Below are 17,500 nucleotides of genomic sequence, written 5' to 3' on the forward strand. Positions count from 1 at the left end.
CTTTGCCGTTCGGGCGCGTCTGGCCCGGTAGACGGGGTCGCTTTATTCGGACTTTGCCGTTCGGGCGCGTCTGCCCCGGTAGACGGGGTTGCCTCTTTCGGACTTTGCCGTTCCGGCGCGTCTGCCCCGGTAGACGGGGTCGCCTCTTTCGGACTTTGCCGTTCGGGCGCGTCTGCCCCGGTAGACGGGGTCGCCTCTTTCGGACTTTGCCGTTCGGGCGCGTCTGGCCCGGTAGACGGGGTCGCTTTATTCGGACTTTGCCGTTCGGGCGCGTCTGCCCCGGTAGACGGGGTCGCTTTATTCGGACTTTGCCGTTCGGGCGCGTCTGCCCCGGTAGACGGGGTTGCCTCTTTCGGACTTTGCCGTTCCGGCGCGTCTGCCCCGGTAGACGGGGTCGCTTTATTCGGACTTTGCCGTTCGGGCGCGTCTGCCCCGGTAGACGGGGTCGCTTTATTCGGACTTTGCCGTTCGGGCGCGTCTGCCCCGGTAGACGGGGTCGCCTCTTTCGGACTTTGCCGTTCGGGCGCGTCTGCCCCGGTAGACGGGGTCGCCTCTTTCGGACTTTGCCGTTCGGGCGCGTCTGGCCCGGTAGACGGGGTCGCTTTATTCGGACTTTGCCGTTCGGGCGCGTCTGCCCCGGTAGACGGGGTTGCCTCTTTCGGACTTTGCCGTTCGGGCGCGTCTGCCCCGGTAGACGGGGTTGCCTCTTTCGGACTTTGCCGTTCCGGCGCGTCTGCCCCGGTAGACGGGGTCGCTTTATTCGGACTTTGCCGTTCGGGCGCGTCTGCCCCGGTAGACGGGGTCGCTTTATTCGGACTTTGCCGTTCGGGCGCGTCTGCCCCGGTAGACGGGGTCGCCTCTTTCGGACTTTGCCGTTCGGGCGCGTCTGCCCCGGTAGACGGGGTCGCCTCTTTCGGACTTTGCCGTTCGGGCGCGTCTGGCCCGGTAGACGGGGTCGCTTTATTCGGACTTTGCCGTTCGGGCGCGTCTGCCCCGGTAGACGGGGTTGCCTCTTTCGGACTTTGCCGTTCCGGCGCGTCTGCCCCGGTAGACGGGGTCGCTTTATTCGGACTTTGCCGTTCGGGCGCGTCTGCCCCGGTAGACGGGGTCGCTTTATTCGGACTTTGCCGTTCGGGCGCGTCTGGCCCGGTAGACGGGGTCGCTTTATTCGGACTTTGCCGTTCGGGCGCGTCTGCCCCGGTAGACGGGGTTGCCTCTTTCGGACTTTGCCGTTCCGGCGCGTCTGCCCCGGTAGACGGGGTCGCTTTATTCGGACTTTGCCGTTCGGGCGCGTCTGCCCCGGTAGACGGGGTCGCTTTATTCGGACTTTGCCGTTCGGGCGCGTCTGCCCCGGTAGACGGGGTCGCTTTATTCGGACTTTGCCGTTCGGGCGCGTCTGCCCCGGTAGACGGGGTCGCCTCTTTCGGACTTTGCCGTTCGGGCGCGTCTGCCCCGGTAGACGGGGTCGCCTCTTTCGGACTTTGCCGTTCGGGCGCGTCTGCCCCGGTAGACGGGGTCGCTTTATTCGGACTTTGCCGTTCGGGCGCGTTCGCCCCGGCCGACGCGGGACGAAAGTCGTTTGCGACTTTGCCTTCCCTGTGTAGGGCGTTCAAAGGCGAATCTTTTGTTACCAATCTCGTCACTTTGCTGCCAGTCTGGGCCGAGATACGTGCGATTGAACGGTATCGCCTAGGCAGACGCGGTACGGGGTTTTCGAATTTTTAAAGGTCCTTTTCTTTGGCGGAGCACGACGAATTTTACAGCGCCGCGTCGGCCGCGCTGCGGCGCATCTTTTTCGATCATCACATTGCGGTCGGAGCAGCGGGCGATTAACCGCTCGCGACAGGGAGACTTTGACCATTTCAAACTTTTCACGGCCGGCCCCTATGTCTCAAGCCTACGAATTTGAAGTCAGTGTGCAGGCGAATCTTTTGCCACCGGTCCCGTCGTTTTCCTGCCATTCTCGCTCGAGATAGGGGCGATTCAACAGTCTCGCCTAGGCAGACGCGGTCCCGCCTAGGCAGACGCGGTTCCCTCCCCGGCGAACGCGGTAAATGGTCTTCGAGTTTTTAGAGGCACTTTTACCTGGCGGAACGCGACGAAATTTACGCCACGCGTCGGCCGCGCCGGCGCGCATCTTGTGCAGTCATCCCCGACCCGCTGCTTCCAATGTAGCCGGAGCAGCGGGTGATTGACCAGTCTCGCAAGGGGCCGCCTTTTCGAATTCTCGCGGCCGTCGCCTTGAGCGCAGCCGCTCAGTTTTTAGTTGCGCGCGTTGGGCTGAGAAGGGCGAACATTTTGAGACCTCTCCCGTCCCTTTCGCGCAACGCAAGGCAGAGTTACGCTCGTTTGAAGCTCGCCTAGGCAGACGCGGTCCCGCCTAGGCAGACGCGGTTGCCTCCCCGGCGGACGCGGTGAACGGTCTTCGAACTTTTAAGGGCACTTTTAACTGGCGGAACGCGACGAAATTTACGCCACGTGTCGGCCGCACCGCGACGCATCTTGTGCAGTCATCGCCGACTCGCTGCTTCCAATGCAGCCGGAGCAGCGGGCGATTGACCAGGCTCGCAAGGGGCCGCCTTTTGTAATCTTCGCGGCCGTTCCCGTGGGCGAATCCGCTCCATTTTTAGATCCGCGTGTGGGGCTGAGAAAGGCGAACATTTTGAGACCTTTCTCGTCCCTTTCGCGCAACGCGAGTGAGAGTTACGCTCGTTTGAAGCTCGCCTAGGCAGACGCGGTCCCGCCTAGGCAGACGCGGTAAATGGTCTTCGAATTTTTAAAGGCACTTTGAACTGGCGGAGCGCGACGAAATTTACGCCACGGTTCGGCCGCGCCGGCGCGCATCTTGTGCAGTTATCGCGGACTCGCTGCTTGCACTGTAGCCGGAGCAGCAGGTGATTGACCAGGCTCGCAAGGGGCCGCCTTTTCTAGTCTTCGCGGCGGTTCCCGTGGGCGCAGCCGCTCAATTTCTAGTTCCGCGCGTTGGGCTGAGAGAGGCGAACATTTTGAGACCTTTCCCGTCCCTTTCGCGCAACGCAAGTGAGAGTTACGCTCGTTTGAAGCTCGCCTAGGCAGACGCGGTCCCGCCTAGGCAGACGCGGTTGCCTCCCCGGCGGACGCGGTAAACGGTCTTCGAGTTTTTAAAGGCACTTTGAACTGGCGGAGCGCGACCAAATTTACGCCACGGTTCGGCCGCGCAGGCGCGCATCTTGTGCAGTTATCGCGGACTCGCTGCTTGCACTGTAGCCGGAGCAGCAGGTGATTGACCAGGCTCGCAAGGGGCCGCCTTTTCTAATCTTCGCGGCGGTTCCCGTGGGCGCAGCCGCTCAATTTTTAGTTCCGCGTGTGGGGCTGAGAAAGGCGAACATTTTGAGACCTTTCCCGTCCCTTTCGCGCAACGCAAGTGAGAGTTACGCTCGTTTGAAGCTCGCCTAGGCAGACGCGGTCCCGCCTAGGCAGACGCGGTAAATGGTCTTCGAATTTTTAAAGGCACTTTGAACTGGCGGAACGCGACGAAATTTACGCCACGGTTCGGCCGCGCAGGCGCGCATCTTGTGCAGTTATCGCGGACTCGCTGCTTGCACTGTAGCCGGAGCAGCAGGTGATTGACCAGGCTCGCAAGGGGCCGCCTTTTCTAATCTTCGCGGCCGTTCCCGTGGGCGAATCCGCTCCATTTTTAGATCCGCGTGTGGGGCCGAGAAAGGCGAACATTTTGAGACCTTTCCCGTCCCTTTCGCGCAACGCAAGTGAGAGTTACGCTCGTTTGAAGCTCGCCTAGGCAGACGCGGTCCCGCCTAGGCAGACGCGGTAAATGGTCTTCGAATTTTTAAAGGCACTTTGAACTGGCGGAGCGCGACGAAATTTACGCCACGGTTCGGCCGCGCCGGCGCGCATCTTGTGCAGTTATCGCGGACTCGCTGCTTGCACTGTAGCCGGAGCAGCACGTGATTGACCAGGCTCGCAAGGGGCCGCCTTTTCTAATCTTCGCGGCCGTTCCCGTGGGCGAATCCGCTCCATTTTTAGATCCGCGTGTGGGGCCGAGAAAGGCGAACATTTTGAGACCTTTCCCGTCCCTTTCGCGCAACGCAAGTGAGAGTTACGCTCGTTTGAAGCTCGCCTAGGCAGACGCGGTCCCGCCTAGGCAGACGCGGTAAATGGTCTTCGAATTTTTAAAGGCACTTTGAACTGGCGGAGCGCGACGAAATTTACGCCACGGTTCGGCCGCGCCGGCGCGCATCTTGTGCAGTTATCGCGGACTCGCTGCTTGCACTGTAGCCGGAGCAGCACGTGATTGACCAGGCTCGCAAGGGGCCGCCTTTTCTAATCTTCGCGGCCGTTCCCGTGGGCGAATCCGCTCCATTTTTAGATCCGCGTGTGGGGCCGAGAAAGGCGAACATTTTGAGACCTTTCCCGTCCCTTTCGCGCAACGCAAGTGAGAGTTACGCTCGTTTGAAGCTCGCCTAGGCAGACGCGGTCCCGCCTAGGCAGACGCGGTTGCCTCCCCGGCGGACGCGGTAAATGGTCTTCGAATTTTTAAAGGCACTTTGAACTGGCGGAGCGCGACGAAATTTACGCCACGGTTCGGCCGCGCCGGCGCGCATCTTGTGCAGTTATCGCGGACTCGCTGCTTGCACTGTAGCCGGAGCAGCAGGTGATTGACCAGGCTCGCAAGGGGCCGCCTTTTCTAATCTTCGCGGCCGTTCCCGTGGGCGAATCCGCTCCATTTTTAGATCCGCGTGTGGGGCTGAGAAAGGCGAACATTTTGAGGCCTTTCCCGTCCCTTTCGCGCAACGCAAGTGAGAGTTACGCTCGTTTGAAGCTCGCCTAGGCAGACGCGGTCCCGCCTAGGCAGACGCGGTTGCCTCCCCGGCGGACGCGGTAAATGGTCTTCGAGTTTTTAAAGGCACTTTGAACTGGCGGAGCGCGACCAAATTTACGCCACGGTTCGGCCGCGCCGGCGCGCATCTTGTGCTGTCATCGCGGACTCGCTGCTTGCACTGTAGCCGGAGCAGCGGGTGATTGACCAGGCTCGCAAGGGGCCGCCTTTTCTAATCTTCGCGGCCGCTGCCGTGGGCGAATCCGCTCCATTTTTAGTTCCGCGCGTTGGGCTGAGAAAGGCGAACATTTTGAGACCTTTCTCGTCCCTTTCGCGCAACGCAAGTGAGAGTTACGCTCGTTTGAAGCTCGCCTAGGCAGACGCGGTCCCGCCTAGGCAGACGCGGTTGCCTCCCCGGCGGACGCGGTAAACGGTCTTCGAATTTTTAAAGGCACTTTGAACTGGCGGAGCGCGACGAAATTTACGCCACGGTTCGGCCGCGCCGGCGCGCATCTTGTGCAGTCATCGCCGACTCGCTGCTTCCACTGCAGCCGGAGCAGCGGGCGATTGACCAGGCTCGCAAGGGGCCGCCTTTTCTAATCTTCGCGGCTGTTCCCGTGGGCGCAGCCGCTCAATTTTTAGTTCCGCGTGTTGGGCTGAGAGAGGCGAATATTTTGAGACCTTTCCCGTCCCTTTCGCGCAACGCAAGTGAGAGTTACGCTCGTTTGAAGCTCGCCTAGGCAGACGCGGTCCCGCCTAGGCAGACGCGGTTGCCTCCCCGGCGGACGCGGTAAACGGTCTTCGAGTTTTTAAAGGCACTTTGAACTGGCGGAGCGCGACCAAATTTACGCCACGGTTCGGCCGCGCCGGCGCGCATCTTGTGCAGTCATCGCCGACCCGCTGCTTGCACTGTAGCCGGAGCAGCGGGCGATTGAGCAGTCTCGCAAGGGGCCGCCTTTTCTAATCTTCGCGGCCGTTCCCGTGGGCGAATCCGCTCCATTTTTAGATCCGCGTGTGGGGCTGAGAAAGGCGAACATTTTGAGACCTTTCCCGTCCCTTTCGCCCAACGCAAGTGAGAGTCACGCTCGTTTGAAGCTCGCCTAGGCAGACGCGGTTGCCTCCCCGGCGGACGCGGTAAATGGTCTTCGAGTTTTTAAAGGCACTTTGAACTGGCGGAGCGCGACCAAATTTACGCCACGGTTCGGCCGCGCCGGCGCGCATCTTGTGCTGTCATCGCGGACTCGCTGCTTGCACTGTAGCCGGAGCAGCGGGCGATTGACCAGTATCGCAAGGGGCCGCCTTTTCTAATCTTCGCGGCCGTTCCCGTGGGCGAATCCGCTCCATTTTTAGTTCCGCGCGTTGGGCTGAGAAAGGCGAACATTTTGAGACCTTTCCCGTCCGTTTCGCGCAACGCAAGTGAGAGTTACGCTCGTTTGAAGCTCGCCTAGGCAGACGCGGTCCCGCCTAGGCAGACGCGGTTGCCTCCCCGGCGGACGCGGTAAACGGTCTTCGAATTTTTAAAGGCACTTTGAACTGGCGGAGCGCGACGAAATTTACGCCACGGTTCGGCCGCGCCGGCGCGCATCTTGTGCAGTCATCGCCGACCCGCTGCGTCCACTGCAGCCGGAGCAGCGGGCGATTGACCAGTATCGCAAGGGGCCGCCTTTTCGAATTCTCGCGGCCGTTGCCTTGAGCGCAGCCGCTCAATTTCTAGTTGCGCGCGTTGGGCTGAGAAAGGCGAACATTTTGAGACCTTTCCCGTCCGTTTCGCGCAACGCAAGTGAGAGTTGCGCTCGTTTGAAGCTCGCCTAGGCAGACGCGGTCCCGCCTAGGCAGACGCGGTAAATTGTCTTCGAATTTTTAAAGGCACTTTGAACTGGCGGAGCGCGACGAAATTTACGCCACGGTTCGGCCGCGCCGGCGCGCATCTTGTGCAGTTATCGCGGACTCGCTGCTTGCACTGTAGCCGGAGCAGCAGGTGATTGACCAGGCTCGCAAGGGGCCGCCTTTTCTAATCTTCGCGGCCGTTCCCGTGGACGAATCCGCTCCATTTTTAGATCCGCGTGTGGGGCTGAGAAAGGCGAGCATTTTGAGACCTTTCTCGTCCCTTTCGCGCAACGCAAGTGAGAGTTACGCTCGTTTGAAGCTCGCCTAGGCAGACGCGGTCCCGCCTAGGCAGACGCGGTTGCCTCCCCGGCGGACGCGGTAAACGGTTTTCGAATATTTAAAGGCACTTTCACCTGGCGGAACGAGACGAAATTTACGCCACGTGTCGGCCGCGCTGCCGCCCATCTTGTGCAGTCATCCCCGACCCGCTGCTTCCAATGTAGCCGGAGCAGCGGGTGATTGACCAGTCTCGCAAGGGGCCGCCTTTTCGAATTCTCGCGGCCGTCGCCTTGAGCGCAGCCGCTCAGTTTTTAGTTGCGCGCGTTGGGCTGAGAAGGGCGAACATTTTGAGACCTCTCCCGTCCCTTTCGCGCAACGCAAGGCAGAGTTACGCTCGTTTGAAGCTCGCCTAGGCAGACGCGGTCCCGCCTAGGCAGACGCGGTTGCCTCCCCGGCGGACGCGGTGAACGGTCTTCGAACTTTTAAGGGCACTTTTAACTGGCGGAACGCGACGAAATTTACGCCACGTGTCGGCCGCACCGCGACGCATCTTGTGCAGTCATCGCCGACTCGCTGCTTCCAATGCAGCCGGAGCAGCGGGCGATTGACCAGGCTCGCAAGGGGCCGCCTTTTGTAATCTTCGCGGCCGTTCCCGTGGGCGAATCCGCTCCATTTTTAGATCCGCGTGTGGGGCTGAGAAAGGCGAACATTTTGAGACCTTTCTCGTCCCTTTCGCGCAACGCGAGTGAGAGTTACGCTCGTTTGAAGCTCGCCTAGGCAGACGCGGTCCCGCCTAGGCAGACGCGGTAAATGGTCTTCGAATTTTTAAAGGCACTTTGAACTGGCGGAGCGCGACGAAATTTACGCCACGGTTCGGCCGCGCCGGCGCGCATCTTGTGCAGTTATCGCGGACTCGCTGCTTGCACTGTAGCCGGAGCAGCAGGTGATTGACCAGGCTCGCAAGGGGCCGCCTTTTCTAGTCTTCGCGGCGGTTCCCGTGGGCGCAGCCGCTCAATTTCTAGTTCCGCGCGTTGGGCTGAGAGAGGCGAACATTTTGAGACCTTTCCCGTCCCTTTCGCGCAACGCAAGTGAGAGTTACGCTCGTTTGAAGCTCGCCTAGGCAGACGCGGTCCCGCCTAGGCAGACGCGGTTGCCTCCCCGGCGGACGCGGTAAACGGTCTTCGAGTTTTTAAAGGCACTTTGAACTGGCGGAGCGCGACCAAATTTACGCCACGGTTCGGCCGCGCAGGCGCGCATCTTGTGCAGTTATCGCGGACTCGCTGCTTGCACTGTAGCCGGAGCAGCAGGTGATTGACCAGGCTCGCAAGGGGCCGCCTTTTCTAATCGTCGCGGCGGTTCCCGTGGGCGCAGCCGCTCAATTTTTAGTTCCGCGTGTGGGGCTGAGAAAGGCGAACATTTTGAGACCTTTCCCGTCCCTTTCGCGCAACGCAAGTGAGAGTTACGCTCGTTTGAAGCTCGCCTAGGCAGACGCGGTCCCGCCTAGGCAGACGCGGTAAATGGTCTTCGAATTTTTAAAGGCACTTTGAACTGGCGGAACGCGACGAAATTTACGCCACGGTTCGGCCGCGCAGGCGCGCATCTTGTGCAGTTATCGCGGACTCGCTGCTTGCACTGTAGCCGGAGCAGCAGGTGATTGACCAGGCTCGCAAGGGGCCGCCTTTTCTAATCTTCGCGGCCGTTCCCGTGGGCGAATCCGCTCCATTTTTAGATCCGCGTGTGGGGCCGAGAAAGGCGAACATTTTGAGACCTTTCCCGTCCCTTTCGCGCAACGCAAGTGAGAGTTACGCTCGTTTGAAGCTCGCCTAGGCAGACGCGGTCCCGCCTAGGCAGACGCGGTAAATGGTCTTCGAATTTTTAAAGGCACTTTGAACTGGCGGAGCGCGACGAAATTTACGCCACGGTTCGGCCGCGCCGGCGCGCATCTTGTGCAGTTATCGCGGACTCGCTGCTTGCACTGTAGCCGGAGCAGCACGTGATTGACCAGGCTCGCAAGGGGCCGCCTTTTCTAATCTTCGCGGCCGTTCCCGTGGGCGAATCCGCTCCATTTTTAGATCCGCGTGTGGGGCCGAGAAAGGCGAACATTTTGAGACCTTTCCCGTCCCTTTCGCGCAACGCAAGTGAGAGTTACGCTCGTTTGAAGCTCGCCTAGGCAGACGCGGTCCCGCCTAGGCAGACGCGGTAAATGGTCTTCGAATTTTTAAAGGCACTTTGAACTGGCGGAGCGCGACGAAATTTACGCCACGGTTCGGCCGCGCCGGCGCGCATCTTGTGCAGTTATCGCGGACTCGCTGCTTGCACTGTAGCCGGAGCAGCACGTGATTGACCAGGCTCGCAAGGGGCCGCCTTTTCTAATCTTCGCGGCCGTTCCCGTGGGCGAATCCGCTCCATTTTTAGATCCGCGTGTGGGGCCGAGAAAGGCGAACATTTTGAGGCCTTTCCCGTCCCTTTCGCGCAACGCAAGTGAGAGTTACGCTCGTTTGAAGCTCGCCTAGGCAGACGCGGTCCCGCCTAGGCAGACGCGGTTGCCTCCCCGGCGGACGCGGTAAATGGTCTTCGAATTTTTAAAGGCACTTTGAACTGGCGGAGCGCGACGAAATTTACGCCACGGTTCGGCCGCGCCGGCGCGCATCTTGTGCAGTTATCGCGGACTCGCTGCTTGCACTGTAGCCGGAGCAGCAGGTGATTGACCAGGCTCGCAAGGGGCCGCCTTTTCTAATCTTCGCGGCCGTTCCCGTGGGCGAATCCGCTCCATTTTTAGATCCGCGTGTGGGGCTGAGAAAGGCGAACATTTTGAGGCCTTTCCCGTCCCTTTCGCGCAACGCAAGTGAGAGTTACGCTCGTTTGAAGCTCGCCTAGGCAGACGCGGTCCCGCCTAGGCAGACGCGGTTGCCTCCCCGGCGGACGCGGTAAATGGTCTTCGAGTTTTTAAAGGCACTTTGAACTGGCGGAGCGCGACCAAATTTACGCCACGGTTCGGCCGCGCCGGCGCGCATCTTGTGCTGTCATCGCGGACTCGCTGCTTGCACTGTAGCCGGAGCAGCGGGTGATTGACCAGGCTCGCAAGGGGCCGCCTTTTCTAATCTTCGCGGCCGCTGCCGTGGGCGAATCCGCTCCATTTTTAGTTCCGCGCGTTGGGCTGAGAAAGGCGAACATTTTGAGACCTTTCTCGTCCCTTTCGCGCAACGCAAGTGAGAGTTACGCTCGTTTGAAGCTCGCCTAGGCAGACGCGGTCCCGCCTAGGCAGACGCGGTTGCCTCCCCGGCGGACGCGGTAAACGGTCTTCGAATTTTTAAAGGCACTTTGAACTGGCGGAGCGCGACGAAATTTACGCCACGGTTCGGCCGCGCCGGCGCGCATCTTGTGCAGTCATCGCCGACTCGCTGCTTCCACTGCAGCCGGAGCAGCGGGCGATTGACCAGGCTCGCAAGGGGCCGCCTTTTCTAATCTTCGCGGCTGTTCCCGTGGGCGCAGCCGCTCAATTTTTAGTTCCGCGTGTTGGGCTGAGAGAGGCGAATATTTTGAGACCTTTCCCGTCCCTTTCGCGCAACGCAAGTGAGAGTTACGCTCGTTTGAAGCTCGCCTAGGCAGACGCGGTCCCGCCTAGGCAGACGCGGTTGCCTCCCCGGCGGACGCGGTAAACGGTCTTCGAGTTTTTAAAGGCACTTTGAACTGGCGGAGCGCGACCAAATTTACGCCACGGTTCGGCCGCGCCGGCGCGCATCTTGTGCAGTCATCGCCGACCCGCTGCTTGCACTGTAGCCGGAGCAGCGGGCGATTGAGCAGTCTCGCAAGGGGCCGCCTTTTCTAATCTTCGCGGCCGTTCCCGTGGGCGAATCCGCTCCATTTTTAGATCCGCGTGTGGGGCTGAGAAAGGCGAACATTTTGAGACCTTTCCCGTCCCTTTCGCCCAACGCAAGTGAGAGTTACGCTCGTTTGAAGCTCGCCTAGGCAGACGCGGTTGCCTCCCCGGCGGACGCGGTAAATGGTCTTCGAGTTTTTAAAGGCACTTTGAACTGGCGGAGCGCGACCAAATTTACGCCACGGTTCGGCCGCGCCGGCGCGCATCTTGTGCTGTCATCGCGGACTCGCTGCTTGCACTGTAGCCGGAGCAGCGGGCGATTGACCAGTATCGCAAGGGGCCGCCTTTTCTAATCTTCGCGGCCGTTCCCGTGGGCGAATCCGCTCCATTTTTAGTTCCGCGCGTTGGGCTGAGAAAGGCGAACATTTTGAGACCTTTCCCGTCCGTTTCGCGCAACGCAAGTGAGAGTTACGCTCGTTTGAAGCTCGCCTAGGCAGACGCGGTCCCGCCTAGGCAGACGCGGTTGCCTCCCCGGCGGACGCGGTAAACGGTCTTCGAATTTTTAAAGGCACTTTGAACTGGCGGAGCGCGACGAAATTTACGCCACGGTTCGGCCGCGCCGGCGCGCATCTTGTGCAGTCATCGCCGACCCGCTGCGTCCACTGCAGCCGGAGCAGCGGGCGATTGACCAGTATCGCAAGGGGCCGCCTTTTCGAATTCTCGCGGCCGTTGCCTTGAGCGCAGCCGCTCAATTTCTAGTTGCGCGCGTTGGGCTGAGAAAGGCGAACATTTTGAGACCTTTCCCGTCCGTTTCGCGCAACGCAAGTGAGAGTTGCGCTCGTTTGAAGCTCGCCTAGGCAGACGCGGTCCCGCCTAGGCAGACGCGGTAAATTGTCTTCGAATTTTTAAAGGCACTTTGAACTGGCGGAGCGCGACGAAATTTACGCCACGGTTCGGCCGCGCCGGCGCGCATCTTGTGCAGTTATCGCGGACTCGCTGCTTGCACTGTAGCCGGAGCAGCAGGTGATTGACCAGGCTCGCAAGGGGCCGCCTTTTCTAATCTTCGCGGCCGTTCCCGTGGACGAATCCGCTCCATTTTTAGATCCGCGTGTGGGGCTGAGAAAGGCGAGCATTTTGAGACCTTTCTCGTCCCTTTCGCGCAACGCAAGTGAGAGTTACGCTCGTTTGAAGCTCGCCTAGGCAGACGCGGTCCCGCCTAGGCAGACGCGGTTGCCTCCCCGGCGGACGCGGTAAACGGTTTTCGAATATTTAAAGGCACTTTCACCTGGCGGAACGAGACGAAATTTACGCCACGTGTCGGCCGCGCTGCCGCCCATCTTGTGCAGTCCTCCTCGACCCGCTGCTTCCACTGTAGCCGGAGCAGCGGGTGATTGACCAGGTTCGCAAGGGGCCGCCTTTTCGAATGTTCACGGCCGTTCCCGTGGGCGCAGCCGCTCAATTTTTAGTTCCGCGTGTGGGGCTGAGAAAGGCGAATATTTTGAGACCTTTCCCGTCCCTTTCGCGCAACGGAAGGCAGAGTTACGTTCGTTTGAAGCCCGCTCCGGTAGACGCGCTTATGACCCGCGGGGGTCTGGGTACTTATCGCTGCATATATAAGGGGGCATACCGCCTAGGCAGACGCGAAACAGTAAAGCGTCCGCTTTGTCAGCAAAGTCCGAAACGGACCTCTCGACGCCCGGGAGGTGAATTCGGGCTTTAGGCGGCCTCGGCAGATGTGATTTTCATGAGTTTGTGCATTATTTATGCGAGTTTTGCGGCGAACGCGCCTCGAGTACGGCGGCTCGCCCGACGGCTATGTCCACGAGTACGGCTCGTGCGGGGCGCCGCGGAAGCGCGGTTGTGCGATGCCGCAGCAAAGCGCGCACGATTTGAGTGGCTTTTGCGGCGAACGCTCCTCGAGTACGGCGGTTCGCCCGATGACAATGTCCACGAGTACGGCTCGTGCGGGGCGCCGCGGAAGTGCTTTTTTGCGATGCCGCAGCAAAGCGCGCTCGATTTGAGGGGCTCTTGCCGCCAACGCGCCTCGAGTACGGCGGTTGGCCCGATGACAATGTCCACGAGTACGGCTCGTGCGGGGCGCCGGGGAAGCGCTTTTGTGCGATGCCGCAGGAAAGCGCGCACGTTTTGAGCGGCTCTTGCGGCGAACGCGCCTCGAGTACGGCGGTTCGCCCGACGGCTATGTCCACGAGTACGGCTCGTGCGGGGCGCCGGGGCAGCGCTTTCGTGCGATGCCGCAGGAAAGCGTGCACGATTTGAGCGGCTCTTGCGGCGAACGCGCCTCGAGTACGGCGGTTCGCCCGATGACCATGTCCACGAGTACGGCTCGTGCGGGGCGCCGGGGCAGCGCTTTCGTGCGATGCCGCAGGAAAGCGCGCACGATTTGAGCGGCTCTTGCGGCGAACGCGCCTCGAGTACGGCGGTTCGCCCGATGACCATGTCCACGAGTACGGCTCGTGCGGGGCGCCGGGGCAGCGCTTTCGTGCGATGCCGCAGGAAAGCGCGCACGATTTGAGCGGCTCTTGCGGCGAACGCGCCTCGAGTACGGCGCTTCGCCCGACGGCTATGTCCACGAGTACGGCTCGTGCGGGGCGCCGGGGATGCGCTTTTGTGCGATGCCGCAGCAAAGCGCGCACGATTTGTGGGGGTCTTGCCGCCAACGCGCCTCGAGTACGGCGGTTCGCCCGATGACAATGTCCACGAGTACGGCTCGTGCGGGGCGCCGGGGCAGCGCTTTCGTGCGATGCCGCAGGAAAGCGCGCACGATTTGAGCGGCTCTTGCGGCGAACGCGCCTCGAGTACGGCGGTTCGCCCGACGGCTATGTCCACGAGTACGGCTCGTGCGGGGCGCCGCGGAAGCGCGGCGTTGTGATGCCGCGGCAAAGCGCGCACGATTTGTGCGGCCCTTGCGGCGAAAGTGGCACGAGTACGGCGATTTACTCACCCACGGAGGTCTGGGTACTTATCGCTGCTATTATATGGGGGTCCCAGTGGAGCAGTCGGCGGCGCGCGCCCGCGTGTGCGCGCCGTGACCGGGTCTGATATGCGGCCTCGTGCCCAGCGTGTCCCCGTCCCTCGGACCCCACGGCATTCGTCTGCAGCCTCATCCGCGTCTGCGATAGGGGCTGGTTGTCGGACGACGCTGTTTCCACGTTTTACGAGGTGTGTTCCGTGCTACCCGGACTCGATTCCGTGCGAGCGCGCCGAAGACGCGGGCGTGTCCCGTCGTCTGGCGGCTTGGCCGTCTCGGCTACGCAGCAAGCGCCGTCCAGTTGCCTAATGCTGCGGCCCTAGAGGCCGATGTGCGCACTGGTGGGCGCGTTACAAATGCTTTGCCTAAAGGCACACGTGCTCTCTTGCCGCGTGGCGATTGCCGTACCTACGGGTCGGATGCCGCAGCGAGCTCGAACGATGCACGGGCAGCGCAAGCTGCCGCGAAAAAGATGCGTCGCGCGCTGGGGGTTTATGGCGGCCCTATCGGCGGCGACGAGGCACCCTTCTGGGGCGAAAAGGGAATGCCTATGCATCATACCTGGTTGATCCTGCCAGTAATCATATGCTTGTCTCAAAGATTAAGCCATGCATGTCTAAGTACATGCCGAAATAAGGCGAAACCGCGAATGGCTCATTAAATCAGTTATGGTTCCTTAGATCGTTTCTTTCTACTTGGACAACTGTGGCAATTCTAGAGCTAATACATGCATTGAGCCTGAAGGCCTTTGGCTGACGGGCGCTTTTATTAGACCAAGACCCATCGGGCTCTGCCCGTACTCTGTGGTGACTCTGGATAACTTTGTGCTGATCGCATGGCCATGAGCCGGCGACGTTTCTTTCAAGTGTCTGCCTTATCAACTTTCGATGGTAGGTTACTTGCCTACCATGGTTGTTACGGGTAACGGAGAATCAGGGTTCGATTCCGGAGAGGGAGCCTGAGAAACGGCTACCACATCCAAGGAAGGCAGCAGGCGCGCAAATTACCCACTCCCGGCACGGGGAGGTAGTGACGAAAAATAACAATACGGGACTCTTTTGAGGCCCCGTAATTGAAATGAGTACACTCTAAATCCTTTAACGAGGATCAATTGGAGGGCAAGTCTGGTGCCAGCAGCCGCGGTAATTCCAGCTCCAATAGCGTATACTAAAGCTGCTGCGGTTAAAAAGCTCGTAGTTGGATCTCAGTTCCAGACGAGTAGTGCATCTACCCGATGCGACGGCTCGGACTGAACATCATGCCGGTCCTCTCTTGGTGCCCTTCATTGGTGCGTCTCGAGGTGGCCTGCGCTTTTACTTTGAAAAAATTAGAGTGCTCAACGCAGGCGAGTCGCCTGAATAAACTTGCATGGAATAATAGAACAAGACCCCGTTTCTGTTCTGTTGGTTTTTGGAATACGGGGTAATGATTAAGAGGGACAGACGGGGGCATTCGTATTGCGGCGCTAGAGGTGAAATTCTTGGACCGTCGCAAGACGAACTACTGCGAAAGCATTTGCCAAGAATGTTTTCTTTGATCAAGAACGAAAGTCAGAGGTTCGAAGGCGATCAGATACCGCCCTAGTTCTGACCATAAACGATGCCAACCAGCGATCCGCCTGAGTTACTCAAATGACTCGGCGGGCAGCTTCCGGGAAACCAAAGTATTTGGGTTCCGGGGGAAGTATGGTTGCAAAGCTGAAACTTAAAGGAATTGACGGAAGGGCACCACCAGGAGTGGAGCCTGCGGCTTAATTTGACTCAACACGGGAAAACTTACCCGGCCCGGACACTGGGAGGATTGACAGATTGAGAGCTCTTTCTTGATTCGGTGGATGGTGGTGCATGGCCGTTCTTAGTTGGTGGAGCGATTTGTCTGGTTAATTCCGATAACGAACGAGACTCTAGCCTATTAAATAGGTGCGGGGTTCCCAGCACCTTACAACCTTCTTAGAGGGACAAGCGGCTCCTAGCCGCACGAAACAGAGCAATAACAGGTCTGTGATGCCCTTAGATGTCCGGGGCCGCACGCGCGCTACACTGAAGGAAGCAGCGTGTCTTTATCCCTGTCTGAAAAGACTGGGTAACCCGTGGAACTTCTTTCGTGATTGGGATAGGGGCTTGCAATTGTTCCCCTTGAACGAGGAATTCCCAGTAAGCGCGAGTCATAAGCTCGCGTTGATTACGTCCCTGCCCTTTGTACACACCGCCCGTCGCTACTACCGATTGAATGATTTAGTGAGGTCTTCGGACCGATGTCCGGCGCGGCCTTTCGGTTGCGCCGGTCTGTTGGAAAGATGACCAAACTTGATCATTTAGAGGAAGTAAAAGTCGTAACAAGGTTTCCGTAGGTGAACCTGCGGAAGGATCATTACCGGATTGTGCTTGTCACACCCGGCGCCGCCCCCACTTATAAGCGGGGGAAGGCCTCAACCGCGGAGTTGCGAGATTCTGAAGCCGCTTCTCTGCACAAACTGTTGCGCCCAGCGGAGCTCCGTCACCAAGGGAAAGTCGGACGGGCTGTATCCGCAGGTTTGAACGGCGTAACGCACCACTCATGGTGGGCTTTCGGTTGTCGACAACCGTCGAAGAGGCGCAAACAGAGCCGGTAGGCAGGCCGAGGGAAAGGCCTGCCCGCTGCCAAGGGAACGGCGGCGGCTGCTGCGAAGTACGAAAGGAAACGCTGCTCGCTGGCTTTGTCGTGTTGCGACCACGAGTCGGTAGGCGGGCCGAGGGAAAGGCCTGCCCGCTGCCAAGGGAACGGCGGCGGCTGCTGCGAAGTACGAAAGGAAACGCTGCTCGCTGGCTTTGTCGTGTTGCGACCACGAGTCGGTAGGCGGGCCGAGGGAAAGGCCTGCCCGCTGCCAAGGGAACGGCGGCGGCTGCTGCGAAGTACGAAAGGAAACGCTGCTCGCTGGCTTTGTCGTGTTGCGACCACGAGTCGGTAGGCGGGCCGAGGGAAAGGCCTGCCCGCTGCCAAGGGAACGGCGGCGGCTGCTGCGAAGTACGAGAGGAACCGCGGCTCGCTGGCTTTGTCGTGTTGCGACCACCAGTCGGTAGGCGGGCCGAGGGAAAGGCCTGCCCGCTGCCAAGGGAACGGCGGCGGCTGCTGCGAAGTACGAGAGGAACCGCGGCTCGCTGGCTGGGAAACTGCGCTTCTGCGCGACGCGCACGCGGCGGGACGCGCGCGGCCCAGGGAACGGCCGCGCGCGAAAGGTCTCGCACTGCGGGCGCGGAGTCTGACGCCGCGCCGACGGCGCGAAAGGAGGCACCGGGACCGAAAAGGACGAGGGATTATAATCCCGCACTTTGAACGCATTCGCGGCAGCCGGGTTCTCTTGCTGCTTCGTCCTTCCCAGCCTTCGAGTAGTCTGTCGGTGCGCTACCGAAACGCCGTCCATGGCACTGTGGCCGGTGGGCTCCTATTGCGGGAGTAGACTGATGAACGTCCGCTTTGCGGCTTGTTCCAAGTACGCGCTGCGTAGCCACGGCTAGGCGGTGCCTGTCTCCTTGCGAAGCAATGATGTGGCGAAATGGTCGAGTAGGGAGCAGCACGATGGCGCACCCGGGGGCGACCGGACCGGGGGGCGTTGGGAAAACCCCCTCCCCTACAAAAGGGTGCAGCAGCGGTAGGCGGTGATGACTCGCCTTGAAAGATGTGAACAGCAGTTGAGTGTGAACAGCAACAAAAAAAACCGCTGCTGGAGTCCGGGGGTAGCGTCGCTGCAGATCGCAGAAAGGTGCGTGAGGACGGTGGCACAGAGCTCCAA

At 60.3% G+C, this 17,500-nt stretch overlaps 1 non-coding gene across 1 annotated transcript; it reads left to right on the top strand.

Moving 5' to 3' along the window:
• Positions 1 to 14,289: 14,289 nt before the first annotated feature.
• Positions 14,290 to 16,104, top strand: LOC149324598 (small subunit ribosomal RNA). Its single transcript, XR_016286817.1, has one exon. It is a non-coding gene; the product is annotated as a small subunit ribosomal RNA (ribosomal RNA).
• Positions 16,105 to 17,500: the final 1,396 nt, after the last annotated feature.

This window comes from Amblyomma mixtum, unplaced genomic scaffold (assembly GCF_055824585.1).
Source record: "Amblyomma mixtum isolate Tamu unplaced genomic scaffold, ASM5582458v1 scaffold_21, whole genome shotgun sequence".
In the NCBI taxonomy this organism is placed as follows: Eukaryota; Metazoa; Arthropoda; class Arachnida; order Ixodida; family Ixodidae; genus Amblyomma; species Amblyomma mixtum.